Here is a 17,882-nt window from a genome sequence, read left to right as displayed (position 1 = left end):
AAAAGAGAAGAAAGCTTGATGATAAAAGTGTGAAATGCATTTTTATTGGATATTGTAAGGAAACCAAAGGTTATGGATTGTACAACCTACAAACAGAAAAATTAATGATTAGTGTTGATGTGTTATTTGATGAGAAAGAAGAATGGCAATGGAATCTTGATGTGCAGCAACAAACTCCAAGTATTGTTGTACAAGAAGATGAATCTTTTATTTCTGCAAATCCATCTAGTAATCAAAATACTTTAGAGGCCACATCCACTCCATCATCTTCTACTACTTCAAGTCCCATTTCAAGTCCAAGTCCTCTTCCAAAAAGGACAAAATCTTTAAATGAAATTTATGGTTATACTAATTTTGCTTTGATGTCTCAGATTGAAGCATAACCAAGATGTTTTGAAGATGCAGTAAAAGAGTTAGTTTGGTGCAAAGCAATGGATGAAGAGATGGCAACAATTAAAAAGAATGCAACATGGGAGCTTGTGGATCCTCCTACTGAAAAAGAAGTCATTGGGGTGAAATGGTTGTATAAAACCAAGTATGCAGCTGATGGATCAATACAAAGGCACAAAGCAAGGTTAGTAGCAAAGGGATATGCTCAACAACCAGGTATTGGCTACAATGAAACATATGCTCCTCTTGCAAGATTTGATACAATCATAATTGTTTTGGCATTGGCAGCACAATATAAATGGTTAGTTTATCAATTTGATGTTAAATCAGCCTTTCTAAATGGTGAGTTGAAAGAAGATGTATATGTTCACCAGCCCCAAGGATATGAAGAAGCAGAAAATGAACACAAAGTCTACAAACTAAAAAAGGCTCTGTATGAGCTTAAACAATCTCCAAGAACATGGTACAACAAAATTGACACTTATTTTTTGAAAAAGGGATTTAATAGAAGTGAAAATGAAGACACATTATATATCAAGTCAAATGGTAATGATATAATAATTGTGTGTTTATATGTGGATGACTTGATATACACATCTTCAAGTAATTTGTTAGTGGAAGAGTTCATGGAGGCTATGATGACTGAATTTGAAATGACTGATTTGGGTTTGCTCCATCATTTTCTTGGCATAGAATTGACATAGATGAATGATGGAATTTTTATTTCACAAGAAAAATATGTTTCAAATCTTCTTTAAAAATGGAAAATGGTAAATTGTAAACCCATGAGGACACCCATGAATACAAATGAAATTTTTTCTATAGAAGATGGTGCTGAAAAGGTAGATGCTCAATCCTATAGGAGTATGGTAGGAAATCTTTTGTATCTTACTACCACTAGGCCTGATATTATGCATGCAGTAGCCTTGATTTCTAGATTCATGCAAAGTCCAAGTAAGATCCATTTTGGAGCAACAAAAAGAATTTTGAGGTATGTGTGTGGAACAAGAAATTATGGGATTTGGTATACTTCATCAAATGATTTTAGGTTGGTTGGTTATACAGATAGTGACTGAGCTGGATCTTTTGACCATAGAAAAAACACTTTAGGTTATGTATTAATCCTTGGATTAGGTGTAGTATTATCATGTTCAAAGAAGTAAGCAACTATTTCATTGTCTTCTACAGAGGTAGAGTATATTGCAGCAGCAACAGCAACATGTGAAGCAATTTGGTTGAGGAAAGTATTGATAGATCTAAAACAAGAACCAAAATATGCCACAACTATTCACTGTGATAACTTGTCTACCATTGCCATAACTAAAAATCCAGTATTTCATAATCGCACCAAACACATTGATATCAAATATCATTTCATAAGAGACTATGTGGCAAAAGGAGAAATTCAAATAAAGTTTTGGACAACAAATGAACAACTTCCACATATATTTACCAAAGCACTACATAAAAGGAAGTTCGAATACTTAAGGGATATGCTTGGAATCACCTCATTAAGCATTAAGGGGGGGTGTTGAGGATAATGCTTAAAATAAAGCTATGTAATTGTTGACTAACCAGCAAATTTTGTGTTCTGAGTTATCAGAATTAGTTCAACAAATTTATAGATACAGTCAGTGATCATTCATACAGTAGATTACTCCATAATGAAATTAGAAATATGTGGGCTATATAATAATGTATTGATTGATTCTATGAAGATATGAGATTCCAATGAAAGTTTAGTTCATGGATTGAGAATTAGTCTCTCTTATTTTTTGTTCATTGGTTTTGTTTATATTTTCATATGAATGTTATTGTTAGATTTAACAACTTTGGAATTTACACCACATTCACAATAATCCCACTCAAAAATCTATTCTTCTAAACAAGGATTCTGTTGGTTTCCAAACAATACACAAACTCACTGAATCAGAGTCAAGAGAAGATTTCTTCGAATTCTCTCCCAAATTCATTTTGTAATTGGAAAGTACAGGAAAAAATCGGCAGCAACCTAAATCCTGAGTAGCTTTTATCAATGCAAACAATCACACAATGCATCGAGATAAAGATCATGGCCAATTAATTAAATTGAATATTCATCATTCAACATCATCATATTTGGCGTACACGGAGCTTATCTCCAAGTAGGTAATGATGAGAAAATATCTTTCGTGTTACCTCATCACCACATAACGACAATGAAATCCATTTCAATTCAAGAGTATCCATAAAATTCCATATTAAATAACGAACAAGTTTTCCCATGTTAAAAGGTTTCTTTTCAAGTTGGAGCCTCCGAGCTTAACTTTTACAGCCAAGGTTTAGGTCATGTACACTTTAGTATGTTTAATTAAAAAGAAGAATTCAACATAAACATGCTTGTTTTTTAACTCAAAAAAATTAACAGTCGAGAAAATGATGTCTAAAATGTGTAACTAAGAGGAACCTTTGCAAAATAAGTACGAATCAGTTAAAAATTTAGAAACTATAGCAGATGCTAGTATTCAAACCTTCCAAAGTAAAGAATCTAGTACTTAAATATTTCAACTAGTTTATTTGGATTTTAATAAAACAATTTATTTAATGACATTCTGGAAAGCTTTTAAACATGACATAGAGTGTTAGAAAAAAAAAACCAACCCATGTCAAGAACACCATTTAATATGCAGATCATTGAAGAAGACGATGCAGCCACCGTTTTGAGAATTTCTTCTTGTTCGTCTGAGAGGTTCCTTGCTAGCATATGCCTAATACCGAGGACAACAACATTGAAGGGGATTGCACAAAATGCAAAGAATCTTAAGCATCCTCTGCTTCACTAGAAAAAGGAGATATTTACTTTGGAATGAAACAACCATATTAGCAACAAAAGATACGATTGACACATCCAATTACAATGTCAATGTCCATCAAAATAGGTTTAAAAGCAACCACATCCACAATTATCACCCCTTATTTCATGGAAAATGAGGATGATGAACTTCACATCTGGTTTATTTTTTCTATGTATTTAGACTTATTTTGAAATTTGTTCTAGAGTGCAAATAGTTCCCTTCTTTACTCTACTTTCACAAAGGACTTTTGCAAGTGCCTTGATGGTCAAGTACAATTGCTTATCTAAACATATCCCACAATATCCAATGAGACAATAGCGAAGATAATAAACAAGGCTATCCTTGAGGTATACAAAGCTTGTACAAAAATAATATCTAGTGCCATACAAAAGTGAATTTCTAGTAGTAACAAACCAAATGACAACATTGCAAAAAATGGCACAACAGTTCTTCCAAGATAAAAATAGGGCATGAGATAGGAAACATGGAAGGCTATTGACCATGAGAAAATCAATATACTGTAGATCTTGTGGAAATGAATTGTGCCATGGAGCACAAGCTTTATCAAAGGAATTATCAAAAACCCATGAAAGTGAAGTGGGGAAGAAAAACATAGATGAAATACATCACAGTTCGAATAATCTCATAACATATGATAAGGTGAAACAAAAGCAAAAAAGAGAGACCATCAGTCAACATCAAATGTATTGCAAATGTGAGACACATGCCCTCCATTGCATAGTGAACCAGTATGACAGAGAGAACAAAATGACCAAAGCATCCAATGGAAGAAAGTAAACATTCTTTTGTTGTTTCCACTGGAAATATTCAAAATCCGTAGAGGTACAAGAGGGACTTGGGAAATGATACTACCATTTGGAATCAAATTGACCCAACTGTTTTGAATCTTCTTCTTTGGATTTATGGAATCTTGACTTAAAATGAGATACAATAAAAGGTCAACATATTGACCTATATAAATTCCTCTTCTCAATTTCTAGAGGTACTTGATATTGTGTTTCCATTGATGTTTCCAGCCTACTTTACTTCAAATATGATTCATATATAGAGCCATTCATTTTGTCGTTCCCCCACAACATTCACCAAAGAAAACATCATGTTTGCCCAATTTTCAACTAAAGAAGATACAAAACTAAATTCTATGAGGACTTTGACCGAATTTTTGTTTGAAAACAAGTCCAAGGGCTCTTGGCCTAAAAGATGCTCTAATATATAGAGTTTGATGTTTTCCTTTACTTTTGTAGCTTTACTAAGAATCGAAGAGTTACAAAACATGGGATATTGATTTCTGAAGGTCCTAAAATTCGTCAAAGAAATAAATCTTCATTGCAATTTCCTGTAGCACAGTCTTGATGCATTCACAAATAAATAATATTTTCATATTTCCTTTTCGAATCATAAAAAATTGCTAAAAAAATGGTGAAGTGAAATTCTGAGGAGAAAATATGTCATTAAAACTACTAAATAATCATTCAAATTCCATAGATTTCCAAGAAAATAACGGTCACAAAACACACTCAACATATACCACTTCCACTTCTTGCTTTTTAAACAAAAATATGAAGTCGGGCACTTACCATTTCTTGTAATTGTAAATTTCCTTTCCAGCAAGCTGTAAATTTATTTCCACACCCCTCAGACGAATGCTCGCGAGTTCAAATAGTCCATCGGACAACCATGCTCCATCCTCCAACATTTATGACACCTTTAAACCCTCTTTTAGAGTCAAGAAGGTTGCTAAACTTTTGTACACAAAGTTAGCATTGGAAAAATTGACCTTGATGGACTCATGCCACCGGAGGTTTGGGCTTTCCAAATCTGGATTTCTTGTGTGGAGAGGAAAGGTATGATTTCAAATAGAATAAGCTCAAGAAGTTTGTAGGAGAAGGTGAAAAGAATGTTGAGGAACGAGAGGCCCCTCCATCCTAGATCTGTTAGCCATCCCAACACTACAATTCCTTCCCATATTGTCAATTCTTGTCCATATATATATATATATATATATATATATATATATATATATATATATATATATATATATATATAGTTAAAAATTACACTCCGATTCCTTCCCATATTGTCAATTATTGTCTCTCTCTCTATATATATATATAGAGAGAGAGTGTGTGTGTGTGTTAAACATTATATATAACATTAGATATATTTCTTTGGGTGTAAAATAAGGGACTAGCTTTAGGGAAGTAATTTCATTGTCAAGCATAAAAAGGTTTAGCTACTAAGCTATTTAGCTATATGCCTAACTCCTCTATTGTTAGCATAAGGTTTCCACCTTTCCCTAAAGGTCCAAAGATAATATTTATAAGTTCACTTTGCAAAGTCATGGTTATGTAAAAGACCTTATTAATTTTTTGTGTAAATTTATATCTAAGCCTAGGGACATGTCTAATCAATTATTTTCACCCAAACCTAAGCTTATCCTAAATTTTTTCGGAGTGCAATTAACCTATCACAAGCCTAGAGTTGGCACTACAAAATACTTTTGTAGCGCTCACCCAAAAACTTAAAAAATAGGTTTTCAAGCTCCCAACTCCATTATTTCAAGTGCCCAAATGTTTTTCAACAAATCCCTATCCATTTTCATCCATGATGTGACATCTACTACAAAATACTTTTGTAGCGCTCACCCAAAAACTTAAAAAATAGGTTTTCAAGCTCCCAACTCCATTATTTCAAGTGCCCAAATGTTTTTTCACAAATCCCTATCCATTTTCATCCATGATGTGACATCTAGTATCATTTTGAAGCGCAAGAGAGACGTTTAAAATAAAACCCTAATTTACCTTGTTTATCCTAAAACCATAATTTCTAGCAAACCACAATTTTTGTTTATAGTGCGCAAAAAGGTTCTCGGCCAGTTTACAATGTCGAGAGAGGGTAAGCTAAACGAACACCTTGTGTTGGGACTTAGACCAAAATAAATTTTCTTTCTCTCCGCCCTTGTTAATCTGACTCAAAGGTCAAGTGATTTGAGAGAATCCCAACATGAAGCTCCTAATTTGATAATATCCTGAATGAATATGCAACTTGGTGAAGTAAATTGCTCCATGCAATTTGTCCAACAATTCATCAATGATAGGAATGAGAAATTTATCTTTAATAGTGATCTTGTTGATCTCCCTATAATTGAGACACATACGCCATGATCCATCCTTCTTGTGCGCCAATACTGCTGGAGTAGAGAAATAACTTTCACTAGGTTGAATTATACTAGCCTCTAGCATTTCTGCAACCATACATTCAATTTCACTCTTTTGGGCATAAGGATATATGTAATGCCTGAGGTTTGGAGGAAACACATCATGGAATTAAATTAATAGCATGATCATGATCATGAATAGGTGAGATGCTAGTCTCAAACAACTTGGAATGATTGTCCAAGACTTTTTGAATTTATGGAGAAATGGATGATTTCGATGCTTGAACCTCTAGTGAGAATATTTGTCCGATTACGTCGCATTGTTATTTCTACATAAGCTTTTTTATACCATTAGAGTTGATTATCTTTCGTGGTTTCCCTGTGATACCTCTTAATTCAACTTTCTTTCCTTCCTACATAATTTCAAGAAAAGTTCTTAAAAATTGAAAGCTATTGTCCCCAAAGAACGTAAACATTGGACTCCGAGTACAACATCAACACCACACATTGGAATGGAAAGAATTGGACTATTCCATGGAAAATTTTAGGGGCTAATGTTCGCCCAGTGGGCTAATTTTCCATGATTTTTCCACAAAAAAGATTCGCCAATTTCCAATTTTATAAAAGATGATTCGCCCAAATTTTAGAATATAAAATTATTTTACCTTAAAAATCGCCAACATTATAGAGAGACTATATATAAAATAATTATAAATTTGATTAATTTTACAAATATATCAATAAACATTTATAATTTGCATATTAGGGATTAGTGAGATTCGCCAATGTTTTAAACTTCAAGAAAATTTTCCATCCTTAAAATTTTCCTTGGACTATTCAATACATATTCCCCCATAGTGATCTTTATATTATGACACTTTCCACTGTAATTTATAGTTCCTACATTTGGAACCATCACTTGACACTCTAGTGCTCGACATAGGAATCAATTCAATTCCTTGTCTATCTTACAATGAATAAAATTATGGGTACTACCTAAATAAATAAACACTATTACCTTTTTCTTCTTGATATATCCTCCTATTTGTTGGCATTATGTTTCTGGTATGGCTATATGTTACAGATGTTGTACTTGATGGCAGCACCTGTGGCAAGGCTCTCAATATGTTGAAAATTAAGAAGTACGCAGGAGATTAGTTCAGAAAGTGCGTACCCGCAGGTACACCGTGAAGGGACCGTGGCCAGATACGCAGGTCAGCCGTTCAGGAGGTGCGTACCCTCAGTGCACTCTTTTCAAGGCAGAGAAAAGCACACGTGGGGTTTCTTATGTTTAACCCGTGGTATTTAGCTAACGGTATTTGTGTTATTATGATTTTGGCTCGTGGTATTGTTCCATGATTTTAGGAGGAGCTTGCCTATATAAAGCAAAGGAGATCACTTGGCTATGTATCTTTTGCAATTGAATATCTTAAGATCTGAAATATTGGGTTATGGTCTTAAAAGCTTGATCTATATGTAAGGGAAGTTGAAAGCGAATCTGTGAAGGGTGATCTCTCGAGCGCATGATCAGATCTGAGCAACTGTGCCACTCTGGTGGACTGCCAATTCGGCCCTAATCAGAAGTACGCAGGTGTTTAATAGGAGAGCTGCATGGGTACGCAGAGCACAAACAGGAGATCTGCGTGGGTATGCAGAGCAGAAACAGGAGAGCTACGTGGGTACGCAGAGCAGAAGAAGGAGAACTGCGTGGGTACGCAGAGCGACAAAGGTTCAGGTGCGTACGCACAGTAAAAGTACACGGCGCGATAGTGTCTCTGGGTGCGTACCTGCAGTAACAGTATGCAGTGTGGTTGAAGAAACAGTGCGTGGACACGCAGTGCAGCAGAAGGGTCTTTGCGGGTATACGGAGGAGAGCAGAAGGTGAAGTGCGTACGCACGTAGACCAGAGAAAGAAAAACTGCGTATCTGTCTTAAGACATTTTGTTTGGCTGTATTTTTCTGTCGATAAGGTGTTCTGGGTTTAGTTCTATTATTGTTGATCTGGTTACTACAGCTGACTGGGTGATTTTCTTATACTTGATGATCATTTGATGTTTATGGATCCAGTTTGAAAATTTATGAAAAGTGGTCCTTGTAAGAAAAGAAATAGGGGGTTGTAGCTCCCTTCCAGGAGAGACTGGAAAACGAGAGAGAGTTGTAGCTCTCTACAGGTTGCAGCCTGCGTACTGGTAAAGGACTGCACCAGTACAAAACCATTGTAAAAGGAGTTTCTAATTTGAAAGAAGATAGAGAGATATTGCAGCAGGTGGTTTTCACCCACATTGGGTTTCCACCTTACATCTTGTGTTCTTTGGTGTGACTATCTTTTTTCTTTACTCATGCTCATTATTTTATGGTACTGACATGCAAAAATAATTCAAAGAACAAATAAGGAAGATTTATTAAAAGAATTTGATAATACTGATTCACCCCCCCTCTCAGTATTATTTCCAACACTATCTTGAGAGTTTGAGGAGTGGTAATTTCTGCCAATGCATTACAGGATATGGTCAGATTCATTTCTTCTTTCTTTGGGGTTGGTTCATGGTATATATCCTCCTCTTTTGATGTTTCTTGTTCCTTTTCTTCCTCCTCTTCCCAATCTATGTAGAATAATTTCTTCTCACCACACTTGTGACCTTTAGTTTATCTTCTATAATAACTATAAGAAATCCATTTTTCTCTTTTTTCCTCCAATTGTTGTGGTGTCAACCTTGTAGGTTGTGGAAGACTAGGAGCGACAACACTTCCATTTTTATAGTTGTGAGTGGTACACTTCCTTGTTGCCATAATTTTTCTTTCAAATTTTCTTGCCACACTCAATGCATTCTCCAATGAATCAACTTCCCAAAGGTGAACCTCATGTTGGATGTTATATTTTAAAGTCCCTATGAATACATGAACCCTATGCTCGTGTGGAATATTGATTACCCTAATATTAAATTTTTGGAAGTCTTCAATCTGCTCCACCATTGAACCCTTTTGTTTAAGATTTATCAGTTCGCTAAAGAAGGTGTTTCTCTTTGTATCTTCATAATTCGCTATCATTTCCTCTCTAAAATTTGACGAGGTGACAAGTGGTTTACAAGAGGAAAGCCATGATCTATACCATACAAACTAGTTGGGTTATAAATATAAAGATGTAATATGTACCTTTTGCAAGGGTTGCACATCCTATAGATAGAAATATTTCTCCATCTATAGTATCAATTTTACCAGATCTTTCCATCAAATTTCTTCATATCTACCTTTGGAATGTGGTGGTCCTTAAAGCCCACATTAGAGTCTCTAAAACTATAATTCATATTCGTTTTGTCCTCATCATGATTTTCATGGATTACCTTGTCACCACTTGGGAGTCTTTCTTCTAGCAACTTTTCCAAACCTTCATTCAACCCCTCTATCTTTACATTCATAATTATTTCCATGTCTGGTTTAAAACCATCATTCAAAAATCCCATGTCAAATTTTATACCATCTGTCTTAACATTCATCATGGCTTCCAATTCATCTTTTGTTACTTTTTGTGAGAGCAAAATTTGTTGGACTTGGTTTTGTAAATTGGATATATCATGCTACACTTCTTCCTCTTCTTCATGTGTCATAGAAGAAATTTCTGGTTGCTTACTAGGTGTGTACATTTTTTTGTTTCAAGGAACAATTTTGGAATCAAACAATGACATCTATGCTTCACTATGCCCCTTGAATTACTTCAAACTATTTTTTTAAATAAAAGTTATTCAATTTTAAAAACAAATACACACCTTTTTCTTGCTTTTAGGAGATCAATATTTAAATGATTGTAACTTTGTAATTTCAGATTGCCAAGGTATGAAATTCCATGTTGTAATATCCGTCTGAGTCTTCTTTTTGACCCAACAAGTGAGACCAAGATTGGATTCTTCAAGAAAGAGTTATTCCCAATCTCTGAAGATTACCTGATTACAGACTGGTTTAGTAGAGTGAATTTGTATGACATGCCACATATCACTGTTTTAACCTTCAACACTAAAAATTATACCAAAAACACTATAGTCCATCCTCTTTCCATCACTTTTTATAAAATGCAAATACATTGCTGAAATAAAAAGGTATTATGATTTTCCCTAGGTCATAGGTTTGAGATGGAATTCTAGAGGCTGCAAAAATTGTAACTTCCTCGAATCATATCTTTGAAAATATAGCTAGAAAAGATCATAAATTCATACATGATGTTCATTAAGATTTCTTCTCCCAGTGGTTGCAATTTCAACTTCCGAATCTTTGTAGAAAATAATTTATATCCAAAATTCCTTGATGACCTGTTTGAAGAAGACAAACCTAGAATCCAAAGCTCTCATACCAACTGTTATGCAACCAAATGACAAATAGATAGATCAACGACCTAAAAATTAGCCTCTTCGAGGGGGAAACCTCCTTTACATTAAATAAATGAACAATTCCTGTATGATACAAACGAAAAGAACTCCTATATATATATATATATATATATATATATATATATATGAATCTAAGGGGTCACAATATAATGAGAGTGTACATAACAATAATAATGTAAGGGCACAATAATAAAAATAGTGGGCTTATAAGGGGCACAAAAATAACAATATGGAGGCTACTTGGGCATAATAAAGTGGCTACAACAATCATAAGGGGGTTACACTAGTATTATAGGACCTAAACATTGAATTGGAGGTTTTGCAAGTGTGCCTATGTGACAAGCATGCCCACATGGAGGAGGGGTGCCCAGGTTCACATGGGGTCAACCTGCACGAGTTAGAAGGGCACACCTATACAATGGCAGGGCACTCAACGCTGTGCTAGGAAAAATGTAGCAGGCAAGTCACGATGCATGTACTAGAGCACACAACATGGCGACGACTCAACTCGGTAGACCTACTCCCAAGGGCGCGCCCACACCCATGGTAGGGCGCCCATGCGTTGTTAAATTGAAAGTAGTGACATACATGACAAGTCAGGTCACAAGGGCGATTTTAGGGGAAATTCGGTGTAGGAATTATCATGGATCACACGGAAAAAGCAAAGTGCTTGCATGACCTAGGACAAGTTGGCCTAGGGGCACACCCGCCTAAGAAGGGGCACTTGCATGACCGAGGTGAGGTCGACTTGGGGCATGCTTGCCCATGAAGGGGCACTTGCATGACCGAGGTGAGGTCGACTTGGGGCATGCTTGCCCATGAAGGGGCACTCGTACACAAGGAGAAGGTCACATCAACACTTAGAGGGGCATCAACCCACACTTAACGAAAGGGTAAGGACGCATGTAAGTAGAGGATCTCGATACTTGGAGGAGGTAGAAAGTGGGTTCACACAAGGTAACCAAGATCACAGAAAATATCATAGAAAGGGTAAATTCTGTGATATCGCATAAATGTAAGATGTGTGATATCACAAATACATAGGGCGCACGTTGAAAAATTTGGAAATTTAGCTAAGGAATGTTGTAGGAAGGAGGAGAGCTTACCCAAGATAGCTAGTTTCTGGGTAGGATTATGGTTGGTTTTTTGGGTTGTTTTGAGGAAGAAATTATGGTGTTCCTGCTGGGCAAGTTTCTAGCCTTAGGTTGGGCACGCCCTAAGTTATGAACTTGGGATTTTTTGCCAATTATGTTGGGCTAGGGAAGGTATTGCCACCGTTGTAACCTTGTACCTGGGAAACACATGAGTTTGGCCATGGCTGACCCTTTTTAAACTGGTGTAAAGTATATTTGAAGTTAATAAAAGAATAAAAAGGGGAATTTATTTTGGAGTTGCCCCCTCCCATCACATACACTTGTTCATTGTTGTATTTGTGATATCACACGTCTTTATTTCTGATAATTATGTTGTTTTACAATATCGCAAATTTATAATTGTTGTAAGAGATAATTGAACTATATTTAGAAAAGTGGGAAGTAAAAAGGATAACAAGTGTATTTATTTTAGGCGTAGTCTCAAAGTAGTAATCATTAGTTGTTTTACACTGCGGTGAGTCTTGTCGATGCCACATGGGTGCCCATTGTGGTCTTTAAGGTGACCACATCCTGGGGCCATGATAGATGGTATCAGAGCCCCATTTGTGAAGATTGGAGGTATAGATACATCTTCCCACTTCGTGAGGGGATGGTATCAAAGCCTACTTTGAAAACTTGGGAACTTGGAGAAGTTTGGAAAACAAAAAACTATGATCAAGGCCATGAATACGTTGAAGGTTGGGAAGCATGATGGAAAGTCTACAAGAGGGCCATGATAAAATTATGTTGCTCATGGACAAGTTAGGTTGCATGACGGAAGAGAGGCAAATGATTGTGAGAAGGACTTGAATTTTTGGAAGATAAGGTTAGAAGGTAGATTGTTTGACTTGATTGGTTAGTTGGGCAGGTTGAAGCTTCTAATTGCGATGAAGAAGAAGTTGTGGTGTATGAAGAAGAGATTGACCTCATGGAGGTAAGAGTTGTGAACATGTAGCCAAAGAGGAAGAGTTTGGTGGGACGATGCATACCATAGTTGACCCTGATTTGAGCATGTCGCAGTCATTGAAGGACACAATTGACCTTGGGGACAAATATGAAGAAGCGAGTGTTGCGAGCTTGCCAGCAAAAGAGGAGGAACTTGGTGAAATGAAGCTTACCAAATTTGGACTATATTCGTGCATATTATAGCCTTGTAAGAGAGATGAAGTTGTTTATGGAAGTCGTATGATGGTTCCCCTTGTGCTTATCGGGAGGAACATAAGATGGATGAATTTGACTTGGTAGATTGAGGTATCTTTGTGTTTACTTATTTCATGGATGGTTTTGATTATTGTATGACTTGTATGGGTGGTATTTGACCTTAGAGAAGAAGGTGTAAACAATTGAGATAAGGGTGGAATGTGTTGATCTTATGTGATGAGTGAATCCTTCTTATCTAGATTAAGACTTGGCTAAGTGCCTGACATGACTCGTGGAAATAAGGAAGCGAGGGAAGACCAAAGTGAGAAAGGCGACATAACATATATTTTGGTGGACTTCATCACTAGATTCTCATTTAGCCTAAGGAGAAGTCTTTGGCAAACCTTTTTTTGCGGGAGAGAATGATGATGTAAGGGAACCATGATGGTGGTATGAGGGTAGGGTGAGTAAGTGCGCTAAAATGATCAAAGGCAACATGATAGATGAGGTGGCACTGGTCCTAGTAAAAGGGACTAGATGGGAAACTGAGGTTTTGTGCATCAATTAGTATAAGAGAATGACATGGCAGACTTTATGTAGGGGAATTAAGTGAGAGTACTAGTAAAGGATGTCACATATGAGCATCAAGTAGAAGTTCCAAAGTGAGGATGTTATGTAGGATGGGCTTGCCTATCCTAACTGAAGATATTTTGCAAATGAACTGACGGGAATGTTGGGCGTAATCGAATAGCAAGGCCATGATCATTTTGGAGGAAGACATGGGTGACCTATGGGGTCACTCATGTGATGAAGCAGGTAGAGGCAACTTCCAATGAGAATTATGACCGAGAAAAGTGTGCCTGCCAGGATTGTTGGATGAAGATGGTTCAAAAGACCTTATGATGGTTTGAAGGAAGTTGTAGACGATGAAGATTCCATGTGATGGTGGTATTGGAGTATATGGTTCATTGAGGAGCTGAGTTCAACTTTTAGACTTGACTTTGATGCAATATGGGGCACATACCTTTGGCATAGTATGGGACGTGCTTGGAGGGAGTGACTTGATGGATGTAATAAGAGTGATATATGTTGGAGTTGGATGATGGCTACATCAATAAGAGTACCTTGGTGGGAGGACTTAGGCATTGGTTGAGTCTGATGAGACTTAACCGTGTTGATAGACATGGATGGTGTTGGTCTATGACCATGGGCAGCACATGGATGAGACGGTGAGGTAAGTGAAGACAAACACCTTTGATAATGTTGATGGGTAGCATATCATAGATGAGATGGAGTTTCATTCATGGACCTAGATATGGCATGATGAGCATTGGTTGAAGTATCGATGTGTAGAGATGGGAATAATTCTTGATTGAAGATAAAGATGTGACAAAGTGTTGGAGAAATGACCAACAAAGGCATGAGGAAGGGCATTCTCATGAGTTGGGTGTGATGGTTAGAGTAACTACTAAACTAGTCCAAGTCATGGGGGATCTCAATGTGTTGGGATACATTGGAGTTAAGTTGAAGTATGGAAAAATAGTTCACATGACGATATGTAGTGGATTGGCACACTATGAGTTGCAACCAAAGCATGTAGGCAAGTTGGAGGGGGAAACCTTCTATGAGTTGGAGAAATGTGGAAGATTGTGATGAGTTGTGGCTAATAACCATGATATTGAGGAGTCTTACCCACATGGATTCATGGGCCTTGATGAAGGTCTATGTGATGAAGGCAACTAGTTCATGCAACCATTGGAGCTAGTGGAGGTTTGGGACAAATGGACTCAGAGATGGAGTTGCTAAGTGGAGTTATTGTTTAGTACGAAAACCATTTCGAAGTGGAGGAGGATGTTAGGGCCCTGAGTTGGCACTAAGGCCAACGGGAACCTATGATGCGCCATTCTCACTTGGTGTTGAAAAACCAAGATGGAACCGACTTGGAGGCATGATGAGTGTACCTATGCGACGGACATGCCCACACAGAGGAGGGATGCTCAGGTCCACATAAGGGAAACATGCACAAGTTGGAGGGGTTCTCACCCTCGGAATGGTAACATGATGGAAGGTGTTGGGTGATGTGTTGGGAAAGACATACCAGGCGTGTCATGATGGGAATTCTCTCTCACATAACATGATGATGACTCAACTCAATAAACATGCACCCATTAGTGTGCCGGCACCCAATGTGGGGTGCTCGAGCATTGTGATGGATAAAGTAGTGGAATACATGGCAAACGAAGGTGTGAGGGCGAGTTGAGGGGAAGTTTGATGAGGGAAGTGTGACAAAGCATGTAGTGTGGAGCACACAGTAAAGACGAAGCACCTGCACAAGCAAGGATAGGTCAGCCCCGGGGTGTGCTCGCTTGGAAAGGGGTGCCTGCACGAACAAGCTGAGGTTTCCCAAGAAGTGCGTTCTCCCATAAAGGGGCACATTCGTCCATGAAGGGGCACCCACGCACGAGGAGTAGATCAGCTCAACCCTTAGAGGGGCATTGAACCATACCTAACCAAAGAGTAGGGACGAATATAACAAAGATCACAAAACATATCACAGAAAGGGTGAAGTCTATAATATCGTAGAAATGTAAGAGGTGTGATATCACATATTTGTAGGCTCCACATCACAGAATTTGGAAACATAGTTAAGGTACATCACAGGGAGGAGAGCTCACGCAGGTGAGTTGGTTTTTTGGTAGGGTGAAGAGTTGGTTTTCTAGGATGTTTTGGGTCACCATTTCTGGGGTTCTTGTTGTGAAAGGATCTAGCCTTAGGTTGGGCATGCCATAAGTTGTGAACTTGGAATTTTTGGTCAAGTGTATTGGGCTAGGCCAACAACTACCACCATTGTAACCTTCATTAGAGAAATTTTGAGGTCTAAAATGGGCCTCAAAACAAGAAAGTACAACCAAAATCAACTTTGTAAGAATCAATAGGATTCAAGATGGTGATGTCAACCATTGGGGATGATTCACCATTTTTGGAGTAAGAAAGTAAAAATATTAAAAAATAACAAAATAAAAAAAAGTATTTTTTCAACTCATAATTTCAACTTATCTCCCTCTGGTTTTACTCAAATTTCAAGAAAGAGCACTTGTTGGATGTATAATTTAATTCCTCATCCAAGGAGTACACATGTTGCATACTTTCTATGGACCCTGCTACATGAAACATGAGAAATACATGAAAAACATGATTACATCCTCCTCAAAATTTGAGCATAATCGTAGGGAGATAAGTTGAAAATATGAGTTGAAAAAGTAATTTTTCCCCCTCAAATATTTGATGATGTAATCTAATATTATTTTATTATTTACACTATTATTTTATAATATTCCTTAGGAGGCCCATTTTAGACCTCAGAATTTCTCTAATGGTACTTGGGCAAGACATGAGTTTGGGCATGGTTGACTCTTTAAAAGTTGTTGTAAAGTATATTTGAAGTTAATAAAATAAGAAAACAGGAAAGGTGATTTGGGAGTTTCCCCCTCGCATCGCATAGTCGTGTTCATTGATGTATTTGAAATATAACACTTATGTTTATTTCCCTTGCTTGTGTTGTTCTATGATATTGTAGAGTTATAATTGTTGTAAGAGATAATTGAACATGATTTGGGAATTTGGCTAAAACAACAATTGTTTTGAAGTTAGTTGTAGTCTAGAAGTAGTAATTGTTAGTTGTTTTACAGTGTGATGAATCTTCCCAGTGTTGCATGGGCACCCACAATAGTGTTCAAGGTGACCATAGCGTCGGGCCATGACAAATGGTATCAGAGCCTAGTTTGTGAAGATTAGAGGTAGAGATAAATCTATCCATTTCACGAGTAAATGGTATCAGAGCCTACTTTGTGAAGGTGGGCACTTGGAAAATTTTGGAGAAAGAAGAGTTGTGATCAAGATTGTGAATGTTGTGTGTGGAGCATGATTGTTCAGAGGTCTTTTGTTTCAGCCGGATGTATACCCCAGGAAGTTTGTACACCCCTCCACGCGGGGGGGTGCGGGGGGGACTTGTCCCCCTCGCGGGGGTCCGGGGGGGCCGATCCCCCCCGGTTGGGGGGTCTGGGGGCTCGGGGGCAGCGCCCCCGAAGCTAAAAACAAATGTAAAATTGCCTTGTAAAAGTATAGTAATTTCTAGTCAATCTGGGCCGTTCATTAGGCAGATGATCTGATGGTAGAACTTATGTTTAGTTTAGGGTTTTTTGCCCTAGAAGGCAACCCCTCTCTTTGTACGAGGGCATTGTATTGGAGGCTGAGATATAGAGGTGTATTCTGTGAGCGAGAAACAGAGAGGTGAGACTGTGAGAGAAAACAGAGGAAATTACAGCGGATTTTCTGTAGGTTGTGTCTCTTCATTTTGCTGGATAATAGAAAGGAAGGACTGGCTGTTTAGGGTGGACGTAGCCCAAACTGGGTGAACCACGTATATCTGTGTCTCTCTTGTTTTCTGCGTTTTCTGTGTTTATATTTCTGCAATACCTTATGTGTTCCATTGCTTCGTAATATATAATTTTCTAACAACTGGTATCAGAGCGGAAGGTCTATTTGGCTGATAAACTCGCAGGAAAGAAGGGTTCCTGGTTCGAGTGGGAACAATGGCGGAAGATGGTAAGTTTAGGGTCGAGAAATTTAACGGCCAAAACTTCTTGCTGTGGAAGATGCAGATGGAAGATTATCTGTATCAGAAAGATCTATACCTACCATTGGGCAGAAAAACAAAGATGCCGACGGGTATGAAAGACGAAGAATGGAACCTTCTCGATAGAAAGGCACTTGGAACAATACGGTTGTGCCTTGCTGCGTCAGTCGCCTTCAGCATTTCGAAGGAAAC

This window comes from Pinus tabuliformis, chromosome 4_1, assembly GCF_031772625.1.
Source record: "Pinus tabuliformis cultivar Carrire ecotype Pingquan chromosome 4_1, CPIR1, whole genome shotgun sequence".
NCBI lineage: Eukaryota > Viridiplantae > Streptophyta > Pinopsida > Pinales > Pinaceae > Pinus > Pinus tabuliformis.
Note: the sequence above shows the minus strand (reverse complement) of the source record.